Consider the following 26,867-nt stretch of genomic DNA (forward strand, 5'->3'; position numbering starts at 1 on the left):
AAGAAGACCAAAGGGGTCTGGAAGGTTGATACAACATCAGCAGATCTTTAATGTATTGTGGTGCTAAGCCGTTTAGTGATTTATAAACTAAAAATGCCAACACAGTATTTTGTTTTTTTATAATTTTGAAATATTTTCATGTATAATTTATTCTATTTTCTAAAACAATGAACAAATTAAATTTTATTTGCAGTTCGGCATGTTAATCTGCCTGCATTTATAGTGCTTTCCTGAGGTGGGGACGGGAGCGGTAATGGCAAAGCGGAACCTTTGTTTGGGGGGCGTTGCTTCCAGGTTGGTTTTGGGATGGACTTTCGGTTTGCCTCAAACGCAATCTGGATGCCAAAAGCAGCGCTTGGTCGTCATTACTGACTTTTGTTCATTTACTCTTCAGATTGTGTCATCACTGTTACAGCAGTCCTGACACCCGGGACCTGTAACACTAACATCAGTATTTTTTAAAGTCTATTCTCTCAGTGAAGTACTGTAGAACTAGGCGATGTTCTCTGTCTTCCTGGTTTTAGTCAGAACACCAGCAGCAGCGTTCTGGATCAGCTGCAGCTGGAGGATTGATGTTTTAGTCAGAACCTGTGAAGACACTGCTGCAGTAATAAGTACAACTAAAGATAAACACATGGAGGAGTTTCTCTAATGCTGGGACATAAGGCCTCTAATCCTGGAAATGTTCTTCAGGTGATAGAAGGGTGATAGAAGGCCGACTTTGTAACTATCTTTATGTGGCTCTGAAGGTTCAGGTCAGAGGTCATCACTGCTCCCAGATTTCAGCCTGATCTCTAGTTTCCAGCTGTAATAAGTGAAGCTGTGCGTTGACCCTAGATCATTCCTTGTTAGGGCCAAAGACAATAACTTCAGATTTTAGTGGATTCCACCTAAACTTTATCCTAATAAATATGAGAAGCTGTGGAGCAGGAGTAGGTAAAGAAATCACAAAGAACTGTCAGGATCCCATGCTGTTTAGGTTCTTTTGGGTTTGCTTTCTCTTTTTCTTGTTTTTTGTGTTCAGCCTTATTTTCTGTCTTTTCTTTTGACCAGTCCTTTCTTAGTGTGTATTCCCTGACACATGGTCTGCAGAGTTTGTTTCCCCCATTGGTCCGGAATGTTTCTACAAGTAACTGGACCCAGACTCAGTTTTTGAGGTGGTCTCGGCCCACTTCCCAACAAACTCTGATGTGGTTTGGATCTGGTGTGAATACAGACCGGCCACAATTCAAACCAACTACAGGAAATATACTTACAAGAAGAGATGTGCCAATCAGGTTTTTTCCTGCCGATTCCGATCACCCACGAGGGCCGATCACCGATACCAATCACATAATTATTATTTTTTTAATCATAAGCACTACCGGTTACATTATGTGGAAATATTGTGCATTGTGCAAATTGTACTGCTATCGGTAATACTATCTTTAACAGACTGAAAACATATGAAGGCTCTGAAGAGGCTAAATAATGCAAAAAGTCAAAATAAAACCTCTCAACATTGCCAAAAAATTCAAGTATAAAACTTAACATTCAAAGGCAAAAACAGGATCCATTACAATAAACACTCCTGAGTTACTGAATGAAAACTTCCTGATAGCATGGCGGCTAGCTGGTTACTGCTAGTTCTGATTGGCTGTTTCTGACTGAGCGGAGTAATTATGCAGAACAGGGAGGAGATCGATTATTTTTTCAGAGATTATCTGTCTCATGTTAGGACAGCAAAAGTTTTAATACATATGTAAAATTTATTTTTTTAGGTTAGATGCTGCAGCTTTAAGCAGAGATTCGGTGTGAGAGTCACTACCAGGTGGAGCAGAAGCGGCGCTCCGTCTGTGAACCGTGTAGCGGCGGTTCAACAGCGAGAGCAGAACCAGCGTCTTACATCGCAGCTCGAAGACTTAAATTATTTTGCGGGTTATTTGTTTAGCTTTCTGACCGTCATGCTAATCTGGGTGAGTGTTTGTAGCTGTGCGCTGCTTTACCTGCTGTCTGATCCTCCGTATGTCTTTTTTACTGCAGTGAGCCTCGATGTAGCCAAACTCCGTCAAGTATGGCTTTGTTTTTATGCCATATTAGATTCGTCGTGTTGATGCATTTTGACGTGCTTCAATTTTCCGCCGCAACATGCAAACTTCCCCATTCACTCAGTGCGTCATAGTTCCACATCGCTTAGGATTTGTTGCTGCGCGTTTGCGCAGTGTGAAGGAAAGAGGAGACCAGCTGCACAGGCAGCTGGTGACACCTCTGGACACTTAGGATGAAAATAGTTACAAGAGTACAAGAGTATTCAGCTGAAAAAATTTGCTTTGGAAAACGAACAATAAGAGACTGTGTATTTGTCTGCTGCAATAAATGTTTTGTGTGGTGGTGAATGTCTTTCGGGAGGGGAAGAACTAATCTGTTCTAAATAGGCCATTGTCAGCACGACTCAGCATTAACAGGAGGAACATGTGTAAGTAACAGCATTACATACGGTTCTGTTTTGTTTAAGTGTCTCAGTTAGCCACAGCAATAAGGCATCAGCTCTAATGAATGTGACTCAGTGGAATGCTGTCAGTATCAGTTCTACTCATCAGATTTTGCCGTTCTGTGAAAGAAGAAAATTGGAAAAAAAAGAGAAACTGAATATCAAGATGACAATAATTCTGTGAAGACCAGAGGTAGGCAAAGTAGTAAAATATTGCACTCAAGTGATAATAACACTACTTTATTTTCACTCAAGTACAAAGTGAAACGTAGCCATCCAAGGACTTTCTTGAGAATAAGAGAAGTATTTCTTAAAAGGTACTAATTTTTTCATCATAACCAATACGTCCAGCAGTTAAAGTATATTTGTTAGAACAGAGTCAAGAATTTAGTCACACTATGTACCGCTTGCTGTATATTCATTTGACCTCCAAATGCCACAACAGACTCTGAAGATAGAAAATAACTTTACAATGATGAAGCAGTCTCACTAAGAAAAGTGCTTGGTGCATGTTAGAGTGTGTAGAACATGTTCTATCAGTGAAGTTATGCACAGACTATAGAGTGGTGAGAAACTGTACTCAAGTTACAGTAGCAATGCCTTAAGTAATAACACTCAAGAAAAAGTAAAAAAAAAAAAAAAAGCAGTAAAAGTCCCCATGAAAGTACTATTTCGTTCAAAAACTTAAGTAAATGTAAGTGAGTAAAGGTATCCCACCTCTGGTGATGACCCTTCACAGTTTCATATCTCCATGAATATTCCCACATTTTGCCACCTTAAAAATATGAATGTCTATATTTTATTGGAACTTTATGCTATAGACTAACAGTAGTAGTTTTCAGTTATGGAGTGGAAGGAAAATGATACAAGATTTTACATTTGAAAACTTGTGAACTTGTGCCATAGCTTGTTAAAAACCATCTTTATGCAGGTCTTTCCCAATTCAAATTTGCAAAACAGCTCAGGCTTCTTGTTGACACCAATTTTTGAAGTTTTGGCAGAGATTCTCAGTTAGATTCTAGACTTTGACTCAGTCATTCAAACACACAAATATGTTTGACATTGCAGCTCTAGCTGAAAGTGTAGGGTAGCATGTTCTCATTTTTATATCCATTCTTTATGTCTAAAAGAAAAAAAGTGTGGCGTGACGTTTCCAGCTGCTGGTCTGGTTTCATGGTCAGCCCCACTGACGATGTAGGAAGGTTAATACTTTAGTTGTCCACTTTTATTTTATCATCAGCAAACTATACACATTATGATAGGTGAAGCAAGAATCTGCTCAGTGTGTGTGTGTGTGCGCGTGTGTGAGAGAGAGAGAGTACAAAGTTTGTGAGAAACCCCAGTTATGAGTCACTCTGGGAATTTATGGCTCACAGATTTCAACAAACTGTCTTTCTCTCCCTTAGTAATAATACTCATCTTTGTATCGCTCCTTCTATTGCTCTGCGTCCTTTTCATTTGTAGCTAAATTCCTCTTACTAAATCTGTGTGTGTGTCTCACTAAGTTTCTCTTTGCCTCCATTTCTCGATGGTCCCTGCTGGTTCTGAGTTCTAACAGGGGGGACCAACAGAATAATTAGGTTAATGTAGATTAGCATGCCTCCCTTCCCTCTATTTCTCATTGGACATACACATACACACACACACACACGCACACACACACACACACACACACACATGGGCTGTGTCTCCTGGGACTAAAGATAGCACCCATTACTGTCAGGCTCATCTCCCTCTAATTGGCTGTGATCGGACCCCGTCGCCCCTGCAGGGCGGGGCCTCAGATTCAATTAAACTGTATAATTGGTCCTTTTAAATATTTAATGTCCAAGACTACTAAAAACAGTCCATGCAACACTTCCTGGAATCAAACTCAAACGAGGGTTTTCCACTTCATGCTGTGTATCCACAGAGGACTGTGTGTGTGTGCATGTGTATAGCTTCTATAAACATTTACATTCACACTGTATGTCTTTGCAGAGAAGTGCACACCTTACAGTGAGTGTGATAATTTAATCCATGTGCTCTAAAATACAGTGTAACAATCCTCCTGTGTGAGTGTTGTCCTATCTAATTTTATGCCAATTTGTTCAGTGTGTGTGTGGGAGTAAATGTGTGACTGTACACATGGGCAGTTGGTAGCAAAATTTTGCTGTGCATATACATGCTTTAAGACTGTTTGTGTACATTTACATAGTGTGTGTGTGTGTGTGTGTGTGTGCGCATGTGTCCCAGTTAATCTGGCAGGCTCAGGGGAGAGTGACTGGAGCAGTCAGAGGCTTTTTTCCACTTCCAGCCAGCGCCAGAAACACACTCACTACACACACATCCATACACAGTCATGGTCCACCAACAAACAGCCAGGCAAGCAAAAAAAAACAAGAAAGAGGCTTGACTCTCAATGACACTTTACAAAACATCACAAGCATGTAAAAAACAAAAGGAAAAAAATCCTCCATCCCATCCAGAGAGGGAGATATTTACAATTACTCATAAAGAAAGGATGGATGCTAGAGCTACAGAGCAGAAATATAGGCAGCCTAAACAAAGCGCTTTATTTTGAAATCCTGGCCAGCCTCACCTGATAGGATGATGTGCAGATTATAGGAAGGCTGGCAAAACACATAAGAGGAAGAGAGTGTGGGCAGCAGCGAGATAGACTAACTATCTTAAGGAGGGAGTGGGAGGAAAGACAAAAAAAGAGGAAGATGAAGGAAGAGTAGGTGGAAATGATACAAACACAAAGTCCTATCAGGACAAACAGAACAGAATAGCTGAGAGGATAAAAAAACCAGCAGAGTTGAAGGCAGGTGGATGAGTAGACATACCTGCTGGACCATCATGAATTTCCAGGAGTGTCTGAGCTGATCCTCACTCATCATGACCTGTTAGGGAAAACGTCTTTCTGCTGTCCTGTCATGGGTTGTTTGGTGGGAAACCAAGATGAGTCAGTTAGCGTTGAGTCAGTTAGCGTTCAGCCAGCCTGGAACAGTTCCCAAAGTTTGCACTCAGCTTTCCTTTCAGGGTCGTGGTTCAGTTTTATAACACTCCACAATCCACTGGCAGATAATTTATCATTTCTAGATTTCAAAATGTTAGGTTTTACTAAAAGACATCTCCTTTTAATCATTTACAATTGAAAGAATGATGGAATTTAGCAATCCGAGGTTAATACCAATCGACAAGAAAATTGTTTTCTGCTTCTCCAGCTCTGCAAGAAATAATGAAGGACAATATGGAGTAAAATCAACCTGCTCAGATTCCTTAGTGTGTGTTCCCTACAGTCCTGTTTAGTCAGCTTTAATGGAACGCTGGTTCGTTTGGAGAGGTGTGAATTTGCAATTCACACACCAAAGTGAACTCTGGTCCGCCTACAAACTTCAATCTGGGTTCGGTTGAAGTGAACTCTGGTTCGGTTTGAATGTGTAGGTGAACACCAAGCAGACCTGAGACCGATCTAACAGCTGGACACAAATTAAAGCGCAGGGCATTCTGGGTAAATACAACCATAATATGTAAGTCTAGCACTAGAGGAAGAAATAGCTGATGGTATTTAACCAAAGACAAAAGAGAAACTGGTAAAATCTGTCACTCCAATTGTGCTTACATGTTGTGAAGAATGAAGGTTTTCATTGTCTTCTTCAGTAGTTTTCATATTGTTTTCCTTCAGTGGCTCATGTTGCAGCGCCCCCACAGGCAAGGAGAGGAACAGGTTGTTCAAAGAGTTTGGTTCATTAGACTCAGAGCAGAAAGAGAACCACATCTGATGAAAATAAAATGGAATAAATGTTGCAGTTTTGATCCCCAACTGAACTGAGTCTACTGGATTATAAGATGTGAAAACACCTTCAGACAGAACACTTTTGAAGCTAGTATGAATACTAAACTGAGCTTAATGTACTGTTTAATAACTAGGATCAATTATAAAGTATGTGTGATTAAATTGAAATTATTTTTTGTAAAATGCCTTGAGATGACATTTGTTGTGACTTGGTGCTATATAAATAACCTGAAGTGAATTGAATTGGAGTCACTTGGTTTTTCCTGCTTTGAAACTCTTGCAGGTTGTGAACAGACTTTTTCTTCTCTGGCATCAAAGAAATATTCTGCACTGCAGTTTTTTGTGAAGTATGGATTTGAATAATTATTATTTATATATTTTGAAATTTTGCATTAGAAACATTTCAGGGTTTCTTGGAGTTGTCACTGCTTATGGAATCACCTTCTCCAGCTGAGTTCAGGTGAGTCCAGGTGTTCTCTGTGCTGCTGGACTCTGTCCCTGTCCGGTGCCCCTGCAGTCGGACGCTGCTCATGTCTGCTCTCCTCCCTAGTTCTCTCAGTGTTCTCTGTTGCAGCTGGTTCGCTGCTGCTCCTCCCACATCGACTCTCCTCCAGATGCTTCCCTCTCTGCCAGACCTACAGCCTTCCTGCTGGCCATTGCCATTCCACTCCAGATGTGTAATCATTTCTCAAAGTAATAAGAAAAAAGTCTGTAAGTGATTTTCTCCCTGGCATGTGTTGGGATATTTCTATGTGCTAAAGCACATAGAAATATTTTTGGAAATGACATAAAAAAGAAATTAAGAGAGTGAGAAAAAAAACAGGTGATCTGAGTATTTCTTTTCAAATGTGTGTTTTTGTGATTTATATTTCTTAAAATAAAGTCCCTTAAAATTACCAGCTGCACATTATCTAGCAATGTATTGGCAGCATGTTCAGCAGTAAAAGGAAATCATTCTCCTCCATGGGTGATGAGTTCAAACTTGGGTTTGAAATAAAGAGACAAACAGTTTCTAATGTTCTATCAGTCCTGCTGACATGATCAAAATATTAGATGTAATGGCTGCAGCTGTCTGTCACTGGATGTCTACTCCGTCTGTCTGCGGGGAAGTACTTAACAGCACTCCATCCTGTCATGGTAACGCAGCAGTGTGGAGTCTACAACGAGACAGAAAGAGAGGGTTAATGAGAGAGAGAAAAAGAGAGAGTGAATGTCTATGTGTGTATGTGTGTGTGTATGTGGGTGTGTGTTGGTGCCCAGATAGGGCTTTGCATCAGGCAAGCTAGAAAAAAAAGACAGAAAGCAGGAAAAAGTGACGAAGATAGAGCAGCAGAGAAAAAGGAATAAAAGAGGAAACGCTCTGCCTGTGTGCAAACGTGCGATAAAGTGACGAGTTCGGAGGGTAGAGAGATACAGACACAGACCGGGGGAGGGGGTTGGGGGAGACAAAGAGAGATAGAGGAACATAGACAGTGAATAGACTATTGAAGGCAGCTTTCAGTTGGTCTAAAGTCGCTTTCCTCACACTGACTGTGGTGTGTTGTGATGTGATGTGTGAGCAGAGATTAGCTTTATGAAACAACCTTTGTTGACTTAATTTATTGAATTCCACTGTTCTGAATACCAATAAAGAATGTGATATTTACTGTGCAAACAGCGGAAGCCTGAATCCACCGGGTGTGTGATGAGTGAAGCTGCGTCTGTTTCGACTGTTAGGTTTCCGTCGCTACACGGCCCACACACACACACAAACACACACTCACACACTTTTATGGCGCACATTGTGATCATGTATAAACAGTTGTTGCTACATTATTCACGTGTCTGTGTGTTTTGTGTTTTTACCAACCATTTGGAGAGATGCACTCGTCGGACAAACATTTGCATTGTGGCGTGATCTGCCGGTCGGCGTGTGTGTGGAAGTGTGTATAGGCGTGCATGCAGGCGGGTGTGCGTACATGTGGTAAGGCGCTGTTGCTCGGTCGTTTAGCTTGTTGACACTTTGGGGTCAGAGCCATGCAGGGTGAATGGTGTTGGCTGACAGCGTGGAACCTCTTCATTATCTAGCCATAATGTTCTCATCGCCGTCGGCTCCTTGGCTCCCTCCTCACCCATATCCCTTCACTGCCACCAACTTCACACACACGCACACGCACACAAACACGACCAATACCTCCACCGTCCATCATTTCTCTTCTTCTGCCTTTACCCCATCCATCCTCTCCCTCCTCACCTGGCCATTTCTCCTTTCTGCTGCTATTCATTGCTGTCGATTCATCCTCCAGCTCCCTGCATGTCGTTTTTCTCTCTCTGTCTGCATGGATCTGGTTCTCCCTCTCTCCATCTTTCTGACCTCATTCCACTGACGCTTTTTCTTTTTTCCTTTTTCATGCTGTCCATTCTCATCGTACATTTTTATTTGTGAATTTGACTATATGAAGTGATTACTGATAAAACCTGTTACAGAAAAATACAAAAAAAATTACAGTAATCAAATCTTCATATAATTGGTGACCAACTGCCTGCACGTTCCCACTCAGAGAGAAATATATATACCCTTCTGTCAAATTTTAATCGGAGTTTGATAGATTAAGGCAGAGGTTCCCAAACTGTGGGGCGCGCCCCCTAGGGGGGGCGCCGTGTCATTGCAAGGGGGTGGGGGACGCGGGAAGCCGTCTGGATGAAAAAAACAAAACAAAACATGAACACTGTATGCGCTGGGTTTTTACCTTAGAATGGCCAACTCTCTGTTATNATTGAATAATTGGGGGGGGGGTGGACTCCATACTCTGCGAACCAGACCCTAAACTTACTTAAAGTCTGGATTGAGTTTTTTCCCCTTCATTAATGACACACTTTTATTACATACATTATATCTATCATGGTAATTCAGGGTGAGTTATTTTTAAGTCTAAATGAATATCCTTGTTGGACTTTTAAGTGCTGTTCTCCTTCAAGATACATTTACCTAACGCTAGAATAAAGGAAATGCACATTATGCAGCAAAGGAAATTAGAAGACATATATCCATTATTGAGATGACATGTTTTGGACGGGTGATGTGTCCCGTATTGCATAAGCGATACTGAAGAATGACTGCTATCATTAATGATACAGGGAAGAAGGTTTTTAGTTATCTTGCTTTGCTAGCAAAGTCGTTGGCTAGCAGCTAGCTAATAGCATAACAACAACAGCCTAATGTCTGTATGAAAAAAATACTGAATCGATAGATGAGAACAGTTTTTCCTCACCTGTCTCCTCCCGCTCAGTAGTTCTTCAGAGAAAGGCAGACGCAGAGGCCTTTCAGTGTCTGTTGTATTTCATTACATCTCTGCTTAAACCGCTACTCCGTGCTGAAGCAGAAACGATACTTCAAAGTTTTTCGTCATCTGACAAGTAGCAAGTCTACTCAGTTAACATCCATATGTATGTACATATTATTTGTTTGAAATAAAGTTATTTAAAAAAAAGTAGCAAGTCTACTCCACTTTATTCACCAAAAACGTTTTTTTTAATTCACCAAAAACTGTTCTGTAATCTGGAACGTTCGCTACTTTAAGCTCCAGTTGGCCGCCTTATCTCACTGCGCGAGAGGCAATTGCTTCATGATTTACGGGCAAAAGGTCAAAGGTAACAAGGTGACCGGAGGGCTTATTATGTTGTACAAAAAAAAATCCCCAACAAAAAACAAATAATTTTAGTACATGTTATTATGTGTCAGAAGAGGGCTTCGGAAATAATAATACAAAAAACAAAAAGACCAAAAGGGCACTTGGGGGCAAGGAGCAAAAGGGGCAGGTGCTCAAGCACCCCCAGCCCCTCCGTCTGCACGTGCCTGTGTTGCAGTAATTGAATCTTTTGAGGCAATTGGTTTGATAAATTTAAGTAACTACAACCTATTTTCCTGCTCCACATACTTAGCTAGCAATTTGCCAGTTAGCTTCCCAGTCTGAACTTCTGGACAATGTCTTGATTCAGTCAAATCTTCTATCCTGAATCTCCTGTACTCTGATATTCTACTACATCCACTCTGTGAAAGCTTTGCTTGGTGGTCTTCATCATGCTTTGAATGCAGTATCTGGTTTCTCTTATTTTAACCCACCCAACTTGCACCTGATTGGCATGTTAGCCTTTCGATTCCCTCCCAGTGAGGCGGTGCTTCACAAAGCAAACTGTTTGTCAAACTATTGATCTCCCTCAGAAGATGAGAAGACATGGTGACTGAGATTTAGACACTAGGAGCCAGCTCATACAGCTTTTTACTAGATGGCAGCCCTAAAAGTATATATCTTTAAACTATGAGTAAATACGTACAATTTCATAATTATTTGATCCAGCGGTTATAGAAGTTTAGTAGTAATGCAATTCAGGGATTGTGGTTCCTTAATGTCAGTGTTTCTGCTACTCAAGTGAGACAGTAAGAAGACAAGGAACAGGGTTAAACGAGGATTTAGAAAGAAAATAGTTGATAGTTATATTTACTGGGCTATGACTAGTTATCAGGACAGAATGAGACCTGTAAAACTGATGGGTCCATATGATCCAAGGAGGGAACCAGTCATCTGCTCCAACAATGTATTACTCTGTACGAAATATGTTTGGACACAAGGAGCAGGAACACAAACGTTGGAGGATGGTTGTGAGGAGGATCGGTTCAGCATGAGGCGTTATGATTGTGTCTTAATGTGACTTTCACTACGAGACTTTATGGAACTCCACTAATAAAGAAACAAAGAAAGAAGAAGGCAACAAATGTACATGTTGGTTCCACAGGGTTCACCTGAAAATATGGATAAAATCAGACATTACAGGGTAAAAGTAATTTGAAAAGGGGGGAAGCATATAAACAAGTCAATAACAAGTCAATGACATGATGCAATCCGCATTTTTAACTCGGATAACTTAATTTTTGTTTTACTGACTTAAATAATACATTTAAATTGCTGCACTGTTAAGTAGAATGGAAATGACGTTTTGGTAAATTGTCTTGAGATTACCTATTGTAAATTAGTGTTTTATAAATCAACTGAATTGTATTAAGAAAGGTTACAATTTACCCAACGGACTGGACTGAAGAGAAATGTTGAGCAATGTTTTATAGGTTGATGAAAGCAAAGATTCGTATTTTTTTGATAACATCAAAAGTTCATTTTTGAGGTAAATCTAAGAAATTGTACAAGTTTTTCCAATACATTTTCCCACATACCATAGCCTGGTGTCTGACCAGGTAAAGGTCATCCCTTGCAATAAAAAGAAGCTGTTGTCAGAAACCATGATGTTAAGTTTTATTTTCATTGCAATTTTCAAAGACATAAGTCATAATATCCTGTTCAGCATAATTCACAGTACACAAAGTCTAAAAAGTCTAAAAACAAGCATAATAATCACCATAAAGTCAAAACAAAAAAGCTTGTCAAAACATTCTTGCTCCTGAATCTGGGTCAGGAAAATAATGCTAGCGGAGCAAACTCTTCCACAATTTAAATTTAGAGATTCACAGGAAAGTTACATTTTCAACAACTACATAGTTTTAGAATAACAAAAAATTAAATATAAAAATGTATGCATAACTATTGTATTTCATCTGCCTCATGTTCTTTGTTGGATCATTTTCGTAACTTGATGTATTAGTAGTAGTATCATGTAATGTGATAATGACAGAGAGCAACATCAATGTTTGCAATAAGTTTTGCAGCTGAATCAATAGCAGGAAACTGAGTTGTCATTGTGATACTTTTATTTGAAGAACTGTTATTCCTTAGATAAAAATGCTGCAGAAGGTTCTACATCTAGAACCTTGTAAATACACAAAGTTGTATTTACCCCTATTTTCCACCCTCATTTGTTTATTTTACATCAATGGGATGTTAAACGTCTTGTATCTAAACATCTTATGGCGAGGTTTTATAGTTTCCTTAGTTATTGTTTCTTTAAAACTGTTTAAGGAGTGTTGATTTCATTCAGAATATAAAAGATCATAAAGAATTTTAAGCTAAAAAACAAAACAAAACAAAACAAATACTACATGGCATGCATCTGCAGCTTTAACCCAACACAGGGCAAACTGTACACTGTGATGGAGATATTTGTCTCTTTAAAGACTTGTTCCAGGATCTTTGACACCTTTGACCACTGCACTTCCAGACTCTGTCTCAGGCTGACATACGTGGGTTTCTGGCTGACTGTTTTCTTTGTGATCTGAGACACATAATAGGAAAGATACAGTTACAAGATTGAATAATGAACCAACTTTGGTCCTATGCAGTTTAATTGACCGTGGCATATTTACCAGATAGTAGATGAATCGTTGATCATGTGTCAGGACGGCACACTGCCCTGACAGCTTCTCTATTAGGACATACATAATTAAAAAATAAAAAACAGGATATGATTTAGTACCTACTGTTGAAATCAGACATTTGAATGAACTGCATAAACATGAAACATATTTTCCCAAACAAGGACTTTAGTAACTAGTCTGACTCACTCTGCTCCTTTAACTCTGAGACTCGGCCAAACTTCTTCTTGAACATCACTGCTATGCCCGCTCCCATGCGACAGTCTTCACTGATGCAATGGGCCAAGGATTCATCCCACGGGAAGGAGAACAAATTTCCAGTGATATAGTTCAATGTCCAGCTGGTTGATCGATAGAGTTTCTCAGTTTCGCACATGTTGATACTTTCTTCAAGCCGGACTTGGAGAAAGCAATAACAATAAAATACCGAGTTGGTAACAGCGCTTACTACAGCCTTGCTTGACTCATCTCCATCTATCCTAACACTTGGTTGTGTCACTCTGTGCCTTAAAGCACCACCCACATTAGCTGAATTTTTTCCAAATTTTAATTTTCCTGACCCAGCATCTTTTTTTTTCTTTTTAAAATCCAAAAGTTCCTGCCACTTGTTTAAGATGAGTACAAACAACAAGTTGATGAGAATTAAATGAAGTCCACTTGAACTCTTTAATTAAGCAGAATGTTTTATTTTACAGTGAGGAAGGCCGGAGTCTAGGTTTAGCAGACGGCTGGAGGCATCTGACCCAGGGTTCAAACTCAGTACCTGTTTGCTCTACGGCAAAAATGTGGTAAGATTAAATCAAAAAGATCCCGGCATCCGGTCACAGGAAAGGGGGATTCCAGTCGCAGGAAGAGGAGAGGGGGAATTTCCGGTTACTGGATGGGGGAGAGGGGTGTTTAATTTCCTTAATCCATCAAACTCTGATTAAAAATTGACAGAAGGGTATATATATGTCTCTCTCCACTCCTGTTTTGATAACTATATTTAATAATGAGCTCCAGATCTTTATAGTCATTATCCCTCTCTACAAATTCTCCATCAGATTCTAGGCAGGACTCTGGCCTAGTCACATCTATCAGAAAATCATGTCGGTCAAATTAAAAGATTACATTAAACCTAAATCTGTGAGGGGTATGAATATGAATAGCTATGGGCTTCGGTGCAGATGAAACTAGCTTTGTTTCCATTGAATTGTTATGTGAATTTTAAGCACATTTTGAAAAATGTCAAAATTAAAAAAAAAAAAAAGGAAAATCTGAATTAGGTGCGTTTCCATTGGAGTGAATCAACCAAGCAGGCTTATTTCGTCAGATGTTGGATGTTATGTATAGCTGTGATAAACAGAAGTAGAGGTTGTAAACTAGCATGGAGCACACATCTGAGAGGAATGGAGAGGTTCTCCCCTGAGCTGGAGATTTAGGTTTTTTAAAAATTTTCAGAGTTTTGTGCCTCTGGTAAGGCACAGACCCACCAGTGCATGGGAAAGTTCACTATGCCAGAACTAGTTTGGTGAATGTGTTTCCAACTCCCCTTAAGCACATTAAATTCACCTGAAGTGAATGCAAAATCTTGAGTAAGTTATTTGGAATTTTGCCATTTCCTTCAGCCTTTTTTAGAGCAATACCTCAAAATGCACATAAAAATGTTGATGGAAACAGGACTACTGGCATGACAGTGAGGTGTTAAAAATAGTTATTAAAGCCTTTATAAGATCCTTAGCACAGGTAGCTAGGAATATCTCTGGTCCAACACACCAGAATCAAATGGCTGAATTACCTCCTCAGTAATCAGTCAAGTTCTCCAGTCCTACAAGTAATCTGATTATTTGACTCACATGTTTTGAAGCAGAAACACATCTTTAGTCCTGGAGGATACCAGACCTCCAGGACTAAATTTGAAGAGTCTTGGTCTGCAGTCTAGACTCTTACATTGTCAGTAGATCTCTTGAACAATTTGTTCAGGAGCATATTGAATGCTGAGCTAAAGAAAGAGCTGGTGGCCTATGTAGAATGTGCTGAAGGCGACTGATGGGCAGCAGCTGCGAGTGCTCCACCTACCAGTCACACCCTTCAGAGAGGAGGAGGAGAAGCACAGTCAGCCAAACAACCTCCACACAGAGAAGTGAATACAGTACTTAATGGACATACATAAGCAGAGGAGGATGCATGCTGGATGGTAAACAGGTGAGTTAGTTAAAGGATGACAACCAGTTTGTGATAGGTGCAGGAAGTTTGAGGTGAGCAAGGGAGAGTGTTTAACGAGTGCATGAAAAATTAGACTAGTTCCACATCAACCAAAAGACAGTAAATAAATAGAGAACTGCTACTGATGCAGAACTAACTCAGAATAAATCAAATCCAACTAAGAAAAAGAACCTTACCTTGGAGCTCTGGAGGACAGCTGCAGGGTCCAAGTGAGGAGCCCATGAGGATGGCCAAAAGCCCACAGGCTCCAATGAGGTGGTCCTAGTGAGTGGTCTAGGGGCCCAAAGAGGAAGCCTTAGAACAGGGGTAGGCAACTCCAGGCCTGGACGGCAGGTGTCATGCAACTTTTAGATGTGTCTCTACTTCAACACACCTGAGTGAATTAATGACGTCATTAGCAGGACTCTGGAGAACCTGACTGCACTTAGGAGGTGATTCAGTTAGTGTGTTGGACCACGGAGACATCTAAGAGTTTCAGGACACTGGCCCTGGAGGACTGGGATTGTCCACCCCTGCCTAACAGGGCGGGCTAGAGGATTCAGCAACTGGACAGAAAAGCGAAGCCCAACGGCTGCAAGATATAAAGATGGACTTTTAGGACCTGTAGCCTTGTAGCAACTGAATTCACCAGAGAAGCTGTGAGGGATGGTCCTGAGTCTGGCAGATACCAGTTCATTGAGCGGGGAGATAGTTGTGGGTGTATCATCTTTGAACCCTCTGCAACACATGCTGTGGATCATCCTGGACAGTCTTGGAAAACACAGAAACAGTCTCTGACTAAGGCAGGTCGTCCTTAACTCTCCAGTTGAGCCAAAATTACTCTTTAGTGTCTGTTCTAAACCTTTTAGCTGTTTGTGAATCAAATAGTTTCCATTTATATTCTCCATGTGTAGAAACCAGACTGTCTGAACGTTTGTTGCTTAAACATTTGCATGCACATTGTTATTTTTGGCATTGAAGTGATATACAAACATCCCTATTTAAGGCTAATAAAACTTAGCTTCTGATCTCTCTTTCAGTTTTTCTTATTTTTTAAATTTTTTTGCCAAGTTTTAGGGGACAAACTTGCCGTGGCCCTACTCTTCCACACATCTCATTGTCTCTAACATTACTAAAACGGTCTGTGTTCCTCTCTCACACATTTCTCTCTCTACTCTCTCTTTTCCATGGCTTTGAACCCTATTTTCCTCCACCTCTGCTACTCATTCTTCTTTTCACTGGAGACTTGCCTCACCCTCGGCTGCTTCTTTCTTTGACCCTCCACTCCTCTTCCAGTCACTCAATACTTTCAATTTACTCTCCTCCTCTCTAATCTGCCACTTCATTCATCCCATGCTCTCTTTCATTATCTCCTCCTCTCGTCCTTTGCTTTCTGTCCTGCTCTTGCCGTTGGCTTTTCTGAACCATGTATTCAAGGTTTCTCTATTTCAATCCACTCAATAACTCATATGCTGTATACTGTCATGATGATATTTTTGTGAAGTTGTGTACATTTTGTAATTTTTGTAATTTGTGTTTGTGTCATTCCATTCTCTGTGTGAAAGAAGTTTGGTTTGGGTTTAAAAAAAAAAAAAACATTAGCTGACTTAGCCGGTGGAGCAGGATTACCTTCAACCTCCAGTTATTATTTACAGCTTTGACACCGGAAAGTCTTGTAGGATGTATACATGAAACCTCCTGACACAAATTGCCATCAATTAATTGCTGTGCCCAACTTTATTGACCCATTGTTCTGAACTATGGATGATTATTATATACTACTTCTTTGGGATGAACCAGTTAATAAGATATAGTAATTTACCTAAACATTATGTATACCAGTTTTTATAACTGACCTCATAAAAAGTGTAGACTTCCACTCCAGAACCTTAATTTTTCTGCTGTTGCCAGTGACGGCTTGACTTTGCTTCATTGTTTAGATCATCGTTTTGTTACATATCCAAGGCCAACCAAAATTTTTATGATCGCCATCACGTCATAATTACGTCTGTTTATCGCTCCACAGTGTCTCCAACATCTCCTTCTCCTTAAATATTTGTCTAGAAAGAATCAAAGACCTTCCTGTGTTGCGAGTCCATTGGAAGCTGAAATAAGAACCCTTTGGACTGTAGATAGTGGGAAATAAAGGAAACAAAAGGAAATCTAATCATCAGATTGACTCTTTAATTCCCTGGTGTTTACAAGTGTAATTGTTACTACAAATACACTATTACTCCATTCATTTAAATAGAATCCAATCAAGTCCTCCAATGTAGGAAATTTTTACTGTAAGACTAACTGCATGTTTTTGCTGCAGTCTACAGTTATGAGTGCAACATAAAATGAGCTGTACTGTGTTTTCTATTGGATATTCCCAGTAGATTCTGAAATCGGATGTGTTTTCCTGCACATGGACACAAAACAACAGGAGGTATGATGAAACATTTCAAAAGAAAGACACTGGAGCAGTGGGAACCACTGAATGCAGTTTTGTAGTTGAACAGAATTTTTAAGCTTAAAAAAAGAAAATAAAGCCAGCTGGTCAAAGGAAGCTAACATGCGCATAAAAAACACAATACCCTGTTATGCTAAATTACTGTTTATCACATAATAACATACAGAGTACATAATTTACTTTGCTGTTGCTTCACAGCAAAGACAGTCCTGACTCTCCCCATCCATCGGAGCTCTCATGTTTCTGCAGCTTCCAAACATTTCCAAAACGCTGCGTGTTGGGTTACTTAGAATTTACTAAGTAACTCTAGGGGTGTATCTGTGTGTGCGTGCTTGTGTGGACGACATGAGACTGAGAACAATCTGATGTGACTTTCGTCCTGATGCTACGACAATGGGAAACAATTTTAGCATTTCAGCCCGATCATACAGAGCCCTTCAGTCTGCTGGGGAGAGAGGAGGTGAAGACTGGAGTCAGCATGTGTGTGAGGGGAACTCACCTGCCAAACAAACACGTTTTCATGTTTTTGAGGCGGATCTGGATGGAGTCAGGATTTAGAAACTGGTAATTAACCTAAATGTTAACTTTTGATTTGGTTTGATGAACGAATTACACAATTTTAAGGCATTTAATCACTTTAAAAAAAAAAAAAATACAAAGTCCTTTGCTTTAACCTTTTGAGTTGTCTTTCTGGTGTGGTGCACAAGCTACATCTTCAGACCACAGCGGCCGTCTGCCAAACAGCTCGGCACACTGTAGGTTCAGTTTTGTGTTTTAAAAAAACGATCTAATTGAAAGCTGAAAAAGACTATTGTTGTGCTCAAGTTGTGCTCAATGGAGTTAGCCTATCAGCAGAGCCATTCAAACCTAAAATAGCATGTCAATGCTAAAATTGTAGTAGAATCACAGACGCTAATGATAATGCTAATGCTAATTTCGGTCCACATTACTAAAGAAGTTCCATGAATGATTGGGAGTTCCTGAAACACTGGAAAGATGAATGGATGGAATAACACATTGATCTAATCTGATGATAAAGTAACCCAAAGAACAGATTTAAAACCATAAAACTTTTTGATGCTGAGCAAAAAGGCGTTTCCGAATTTTAATAAATAGCTGACATACTTTTCGATTAGAATACATTTAATTAATTACAGACTCTGCAATCAACTCAATTAAAAATTTCAATCAAATCCCATCAATAATTTTTTACAAAAACCGTTAGTCACTGTTGGTGTCAAGAAGGTGATTCATTGTGTCTTGGTGTGGTGTTTGTGTCTTGAACATATAAAGTTGTGTGTCATTATCAAACATAAGGGAGAACCCTTTAGTCTGGGCTATTTCAATCAAATAGATGTTAAACAAAAAAATGGTCAGAGAACGTACCCTTAAAGAACCACACATATTACATGTGTTCACTAAAATTTCTAATTAAATTAGTGTGAGCATTAAATTAAACAAATGAGAATCATCCATATGAACCAATTTAGCACCATACCAAATAACCCAACTCATTCTAGAATATCAGTCAGTTGAATTAGTTGAAAGGTCACAATTCATACCTTTTGCAAGATCTCTGAAATTAAATTACCGCTAAACCCAAAATTATTTACTCGAGAATTAATGACATTTTTAATGTTATTTCAAGGTACATTAAAAGAATGCCAAAATTTGGCAAAAATGCCAAATCTTTAAATTTTTTGTTTAGCTTCTAATGAAAATACTTAATAGACTTGTATAAAAACAAAACTAATTTACATGTAACTTTTTAGCAAAATATAAGAGCTTGTTTCAGTAGATAATTCCTGAAAATATATGAAACTTAAGTTTCATTGGCAGATTTTTCACCTGTAACCACATTTTCCCCACGTCATAAGTAAAACAATCTGTCAATGTAACTAGAAAATTTTTCAACCAATATTAAGGAATTACTGACTTAAAACAAGCTCTTCTATCTTGCTGAAAAGTTACTTGTAAGTTAGTACACCTGAAATAAGATAAAACTAACATATTTGCACTAAAACAGTGGTTCTTAACCTTTTTTTGGGGTACTGAACCCACCAGTTTCATATGCACATTCACTCAACCCTTCTTTAGTGATAAATAAAATATGATTTTTTTTTTCTTCCCAAATTCAAGACATAGTTTTTTTGTCTATGTTTTTTTACTTGTGCACAAAATGAGCCGTGCATGAACATCACTTTGCTCAAAGAACAAAACCAACACAGTGCTTGAATTCAGCAAGCGTTGTGTTCTTGTGTTCCCTATCTCCATACAGCTTCAAGAAGTGTTCCTTTAGTTTTGCCGGTGCAAGACTAGAGTTGCTCAACTTGGCATTGCATATCATGCAGATAGGTCACTGACTCCCATCCATGTTGTACATTCATCCGACAACTTTCTTTTTTTGCTCGACATATTTAGTATAGATTAAAATATTAAGACAGAAACCGTGCGACGTACATCTACGACAGTCGTTGACTACTGCGGCGCACTAAATTCCCCACAGCACTGATTGGTCAAGCAATGTAACGTGATCCTCTGCAGCAAGTGATGACCAAGCAGGCATGTCATCACGACTTTACTCAAGTGTGTCTTTACCTCCACGGTAGAGGCTCTGCCGAACTCCTGAAACCGACTCATCAAACCCCGAGGGTTCTATAGAACCCAGGTTAAAAACCACTGCACTAGAACCTAAACAAAAATACTTGGTAAGATTTTGTGTTTTTGCAGTGCAGAGTGAGATGTTGCTGCTGCAATAAAAGACGGATTCATTTCAACACATAAAACGACTTTTTACACGTCTTCACCAGGTGTGCTGAAAAATCTGCACACCTGCATTGCCAAAAATCATAAAATCTGCATTCAGTTTTTCAAAATAAGAGAAGAAACTAAGGTGAATCAAAACGCCACAGTGCCTGGACGCAGGATGCCAGACGACAGGAAGGCCTTTTCAACAAAAAAAAAAAAAACTGTGCTTTTTCTCTTCTTTTTATGCAGATGGAGTCATCATGAGGCGTCCTGCTGGAGAAACAGTTCAAATCTCCTGCTCCCTCAGATCTGTCTCCTTACTTTTACTCGAACGTTAAAAACAGAAACTTACCGGTAATCTAAATACGGAGCCAGTATAAAAGCAGTGTTTTGTGTTTTTTCTGTATGTAACATTTATTTATTGAGATTATCAAGGAATTAGAGCAGCTGCACATAAGCTTGGCGTGAACGAATCCATGGTTCGGCATTGGAGACGGAGAGCTGTGTCCTTAATAAAGCCAGCAGCCCTCTGCTGCGTCCTTGTGAAAACCGAGAGCAGCGGAGATACCAGCGCCTTATATATGTGTGTTTCCAGTTTTTAAAAAAATCTTTGTAGATGCGGCTTATAGTAAGGTGTGCTCTACTCCGGAAATACGGTACATACATTTATTCTGCTGCAGGTGAAAGAGACAATATTTCTTAAATATTTTTCGAATTGCGGATAAAAAAAAAATATTTGGCCCTTGAATACTTTCAACTACTTGAGTACTTTTTAATTAAATATTTTTAAATCTTACTTGAAGAATTTTTTGGCAATTATTTACTAGAGTAAAAAGATGTTGAAGTAGTTTAACTCTGACTACTGTTTATCGATTCTCTCTGTCCTTCTCTCTGTAAAAGCAGTTTTACCTTTTCTATCTGCCTTTGCTTGGTGAGCTCCTCCTGCTGTCTCTCTTTGGCCTTGTCCTAGTCCTTCTTTTTCTCCACTGCTTTAATTTCCTGAAAAACAATAAATGTTTACCAGAACTGAACCACTGAACGAGAGAATCAGCTCTGATTCAGACTCACCATCTCTGAGCGAAATGCTATCTGCTTGCCCAGACCAATGCTGTCGCAGATCTAAAGACAGAAATATGAGTCAGAATTATGATAACAAATTTTGCTAGACGATAAATAGTCCCAGAAGTTATCGCAATAAACAATGATATTGTAGCTTTGAGTCCACTTTAATGTAATATGGTAATAATTAGGAGTGCACCAACTTATTGACCAGCCTTAATTTTGGGAGATCAGTGATTGGCTAATGCTTACATGTAAAGCTGATCTTATCCATCAACCTTTTCTACCTCAGCAAAGATCTAAAAATCAACCTCTGTCCTCTTTTGCTCTCCCGTCAGAGAGGACTGACAGACCGGCCCACCAGGTTATGTCTGCACATTTAAAGATAACAATAGTCGCCCGACTGTTGCCAACTCAGCGACTCTCAGCGACTTTCATTTCATTTGTCTGAAATGAGTTTAGCGACATTTCAGACAAAAAAAAAAAATGGTATTGGCCAAAATCGGGATGGGCAGTTCAGATTCTTAAAAATTGTTTATTGGCGATCAGTCAAAAAGTCCAACTGACACATCCATAGTAATAATGGCATAATAGTAATGCAAGAACACATTCTCAAACATCAATAAACTTTAAATTCTACTGGACATTTAATTCTGGAAGTATTAAATAAAACTGTCCTCAAAACAAGAGGCTAGTTGAGACCAAAGCACCAGACTGAAGACTTTTGTCATCCAGTTTTTGGTAGAAAGAGGCAAAAGAGAAAAGCAATAAATCATGCAAATGGAAATAATTGAGATCCTTTTAATTTATTATGTAAATAATTATATATATATATATATACATCAATGTCTCTCATGGTATGAGGTAGGCTATATAGCTCCAAGGGTCTTGCCTAGGGACCCACACTGCATAGCTCAATTGCACTGTTGTAACTCGCCCCAGCCTGGATTCGAACCCCGGTCTCCCGGGTGGTAGACTGGTGTCTTACCCACTGAGCTATACAATCAGCTATAACATGCCGGCTCAGACGTCGCCCGGCCAAACAAGACAAGACGGAAATGGGCGAGAGACGAAAACATGGATCTGTTGGAATGCTACTACTCAAGTAACCCTAGTCAGAGGGGTTACATGCAAAGACTGAGGGTGGAATGGTTACTTCGACACCCACAGTCTACAATGACTGCCAAACAACTGGTAGCTCAGTGCTCCAACATACGCAAACGGCAACTGCTATCACAACTTGAGATTGACGAGGTAAATATAATTATTTAATTACTAAAATAAAGCTCATGTAGGTCACTGCATGTTAATATACATTTCCAAGTACAACTTAAGAAGAAAGTAGGCTAATTTATTATTTAGGGTTGAAACAATAAATCATGATTAAAAGATTATTGAAACAATAGTCAACTAATCGATTAATTGTTAACTGGAGAACACACTTAGAAAACGGCCAATTGCCGAAGCATAAACACAGTCAGAGCAGTAATTAATCTAAAACTGTACAAAAATGTATGTATGCATTCTGTATTTTAAACTAACAAAAAAAAACTTTGCCTGTTTTATGATGTCAGTTTTAGCTTCACCTGGTTCAAATTCAGTAAAATTCTTCTTTAGGCACCTTTTATATCCAGTTAGTAATTTGTTAATTGAGAAATTAGTCAACAGATCAGCCCTACATTGAACTGATGTTAAGTGATGCATAAGTATTATTTCATTTGCTTTATCCTTAGCGACAAATGGTAAATGGACTGAAATTCTCCAATCACTTTGACCACTCAAAGTGCTTTATACACCGATATCACATTAGTTTGGGGTTAAGTGCCTTGCCCAGGGGCACATGTGGCAGGAGGAAGCTGGAATTTAACCTTCCGATCACAAGACTACTCCACCCAGAGCCACAGACGCCCAAATGATCATAGCAATCCTTTAGGATAGCAATCCTTTACGATCCTAAAGGATTGCAACAACATAGCAATCCTCTAGGATTGCTATGTTGTTGCATTTTAGGCAAACATTTATTTTTTTTTTTTTGCCTAAAATTAAAAAAAAATAAAGTATTTGCATACGTTTTCGCTTTGCTGCTAAACTCCTGTTTACAGATGATTAAAATGATCTCTGGACCCAGATGTTTTCTGCCTTCATGCTGAAGCTCAGAAAATGCAATTTGTATTTATGAGAAAAAAAACAACTTACATAACTGTAAAAAGCAGAAAGTTTAATGCACGTTACTAAACTAAAATCTACAAAGTAGCGAGACAAACTACAATTTCCATCCAGCATGACTCGGTAGGAAGAGTGGTTGTTTTGTAGTCTGAAAGCCGTGGGTTCGATTCCAGCTTCTTCCTGTCAGTGTGACCTGGAGCCACGATCTTAAGTTGCCTACAGATCTTCATAAATGTGTCTGAATGTGAACATTGGAAAATGTGCCTGCAGTGAAAAGAACTTTGAGCAGTCAGCATGACTCAAAAAGTGCAACTCAGCTTCAGACCAGTTCCCATTTAAATACCTGCATGTATTGACCTTCTCAACTACATCACTTAATCTTGCTGAAGTTGTTTTTGCCATTATAGCCATGTCTTGTTCAAGTTGGGCTAATTTGTCTGTCGAGGCAGCACACCTATCTGGGCTCATGCACGGAGGCATTTACAAAGTTGGAAGTAGCTAGCTTAGAAACCGAACCATATTTCCTTCCTCTGAATGTGTTTGTTGATTTGATTGAGTTGCTGACTTTCTCTGATTTCACAAAATGTTTACCATAATGTCATAAACAACATTTTATTTACACCAGAGCAGACTTAAAAGCAAAGATCTAGATGTTAACCAGTTTTTGTTTTTGTAAATGGTAGGATACATAGTGGGGCATTTTCTCCATGGTTACCAACGATTAGATGCGTACCTTCTTCATAATACAATAATTGATTGCTTCTTACTTGTATTATTTACTTATGAAGTATGTGAATGTTATTCCTCTTACCATGTAAAAAGTGTTTGCCTTAAATCTACAAATACACAGAACGCTGAAAGTTCTTAGGATTGATGGCTGCAATCCATTGGCGTCTTCTTTCCTCAACAGGTTTACGATAAAATGACAGGTTTGGGTTGCATCCTGTCTGTTTGGGAAGCCGACCGGTCAATTCCCTATGAGCCGGAGCTGTGTAGGAAAGCAGTAGCTGATCTTCCTCTGATCTAAGTTTAAAATGGACCAAAACTAAGGCAGATGTGTTTATTTACAATTATTATTTTGGTTGTGGCATAAAACATTAAAACTTAAAATGTAATGTTTTACTGGTAGGAAAGTAAATAAGTAGTACTACAGAAAAGCAAGAGCTTTTGAGAAGAGCTTGATCCAAGTAAATAATGCTTTTTTTGAGGATATTGTCTGATGTATCTGCTCAATATGAAGCTAACTGCTATCTTCATATTTAATGGGAAAAAATACCACACACATCAATCTTTCCACCATATGCTCACCAATAAAGTAAATCTTAGATTTTTCAAAATGTCAGATTATTCTTTAACTAAGTTCACAATGCTACTTATACCTGAAGGCTTTGACTTGCTTAAGCACAACCTAAAGGTCTTTCATCAATCTTCATTTGCCTCAAGCAGATTTTTATTTTTTGTTTTTTTTAAAAATTAAGTCAACATTATCTGTCAATGACAACAGCGTTTTGTATGAACGTCTTCCCTCGTCTGCAAATATCACACAGGATGAGGCGTGCGTGGAGGAGCAGTGCCTGAGACGGGATATTGTGGTTTGTTCAGCAAATACGGTATGAGCAGAAAAATCATCAGAAAATAAACGTGTTACTCTGTGGTTCAGACGAGAGAGAAAAAAAAAAACTCGTATTGACGCAGCCATGTGATGCGAGCGCAGAGGGTAGCATGTGAGTGGGCTTGAGTCCATGCATGCATGAGTGGACTGTCAGTAGTCACAGCAGTGCCAGTACTTCATATTCATGTCTCTCTCCCCTTCTGCCTCTGCGTCTTTCTTTTCTCCTTTCTTTCTCCCTGCGTCTCTCTCACCTGTTCATTTGTCGCTGCTTGACAGTTCTCATTATTGCCTTGGCACTAGCTCAGCATGTCCTGCCAAAGCAAGACACTGAAATGGAATTTGAGAAAGAGAGAGCGTGTGGGAGATTGTAAATGAAGAAAGGGAGGAAGATGCTGACAGAGAAACAGAGAGGAAGAAAAAGGAGAGAGAGAGGGGGGGAAAGAGTGAGAGAGATGAACAGACAGGAGAGAAAGAGGGAATAAATGAGGAAAGAATAGAGTCAAACACACAGGGAGGGGTGATGTAGCATAATTAAGACTACTTAACTCTCACTGGAATGACAATGAAGCAGCGCGAACAACAATGACAAAGGTATTAACAGGGACACCTTTACCTCTACACGCAGAGACACACACTGGCAACACACAGGGCTGAACTGTACACACTGAAGTTTGCTTCAAACAAAGAGCAGCAGCAAAACATGGCTTCATGCTAACTGGAGGTGACTGTTGGGGACCATTAAAAAACTCACTCATACCCTTCAACTTTTCCACTAACTAGGGGAAAATCTGATGAATTTTCCCCTAGTTGTTAAACTGCTTATACATATCTTTATAAACAGGTACAAATAATGTATTTTTCGTAGAGGTTGAGAAAAGTATGCATAACATCTCCATTTCCTGTTTTGCTATACCATTAGTCTTGATCCCATCAATGTTTTTTTAATGCATATTTCAAAGTAATTTAGAAAAAGAAACTGCAAAAATTCTACATTAGTCCCTGAATTTGACAAAAACAAGTTTGACGCTCACTTGAAGTGATTTATGTTTTTTCCAAAAAAGACATAAATTAGTTAAAAAGGAGATAGAAACATGTTTGCAGAATAAGTTCTGACATAGTGAACCACAGTCCCAGACCTCCGTGAAACTGTTAATAAATCAAAGTCTGGTGTCTTTTCTTAATGTCTAAGGCATCTTAAAGAATCATCAGTTACACAGTAAACAAACTTTCATTGTCACCAGGATCAAGATCACCTTCTGGCTTTAAAAGGGGAGTATGTCACATGGTGAACAGCCCAGAAGGAGTTTATTTCCTCAATGATTCTGGAGTAAAACAGGAGCTTCCTTAAATCAGGTACAATACCTGTATAAGTAATGATGATGATGTATGGTTAGATGCTGTATAAATGTTGTGAACTCATTAAAAAACAAGGACACAGAGATGAAAAGAGTAGAGACACAAGGACTAGTAACTGCTATCAGAGTTAGTAAAAGCCAGGCACGCGCAGAGGGGGAGGGGCTTGAACACCTGCCCCTTTTGCTCCTTGCCCCCAAGTGCCCTTTTGGTCTTTTTTTATTTGTTTTTTTAATTATTATTTCCAAAGCCCTCTGACACATAACATGGACTAAATTTATTTAATTTTTATTTTTTTGTATTTTTCAAGAAAAACAACATAATAGGCCCTTCGGTCTCCTTGTGTCCTTTGACCTTTTGCACGCAATTGCCTCTCGCACAGTGACATAAGGCGGCTAACTGCGGAGCTCAACGTAGCGAATGTTCCAGATTACAGAATAGTTTTTGGTGAATTTAAAAAAAAAAAGGTTTTTGGTGAATAAAGATTTGTTTCACAATTATTCAATCAAAACAAATCATGTCAAACAAAAAAGTAGTATTCAATCAATAAAAAAAAATCACGTCAAAGCAAAAATCACTAAGTTTTTTTTTTTACTTTTTTTTTGGTTGAGTCTCTTTTTTGGTTGAAATTCTTTTTCTTTTGATTGAAACTTTTTTTTTTAGTTGAGTCTCTTTTTTTGGTTGAAACTTTTTTTTTGGTTGAACTCGTTTTTCTTGCTTATACAACTTTATTTGCTTTGG

Source organism: Poecilia formosa, unplaced genomic scaffold (genome assembly GCF_000485575.1).
Source record: "Poecilia formosa unplaced genomic scaffold, Poecilia_formosa-5.1.2 Scaffold696, whole genome shotgun sequence".
In the NCBI taxonomy this organism is placed as follows: domain Eukaryota; kingdom Metazoa; phylum Chordata; class Actinopteri; order Cyprinodontiformes; family Poeciliidae; genus Poecilia; species Poecilia formosa.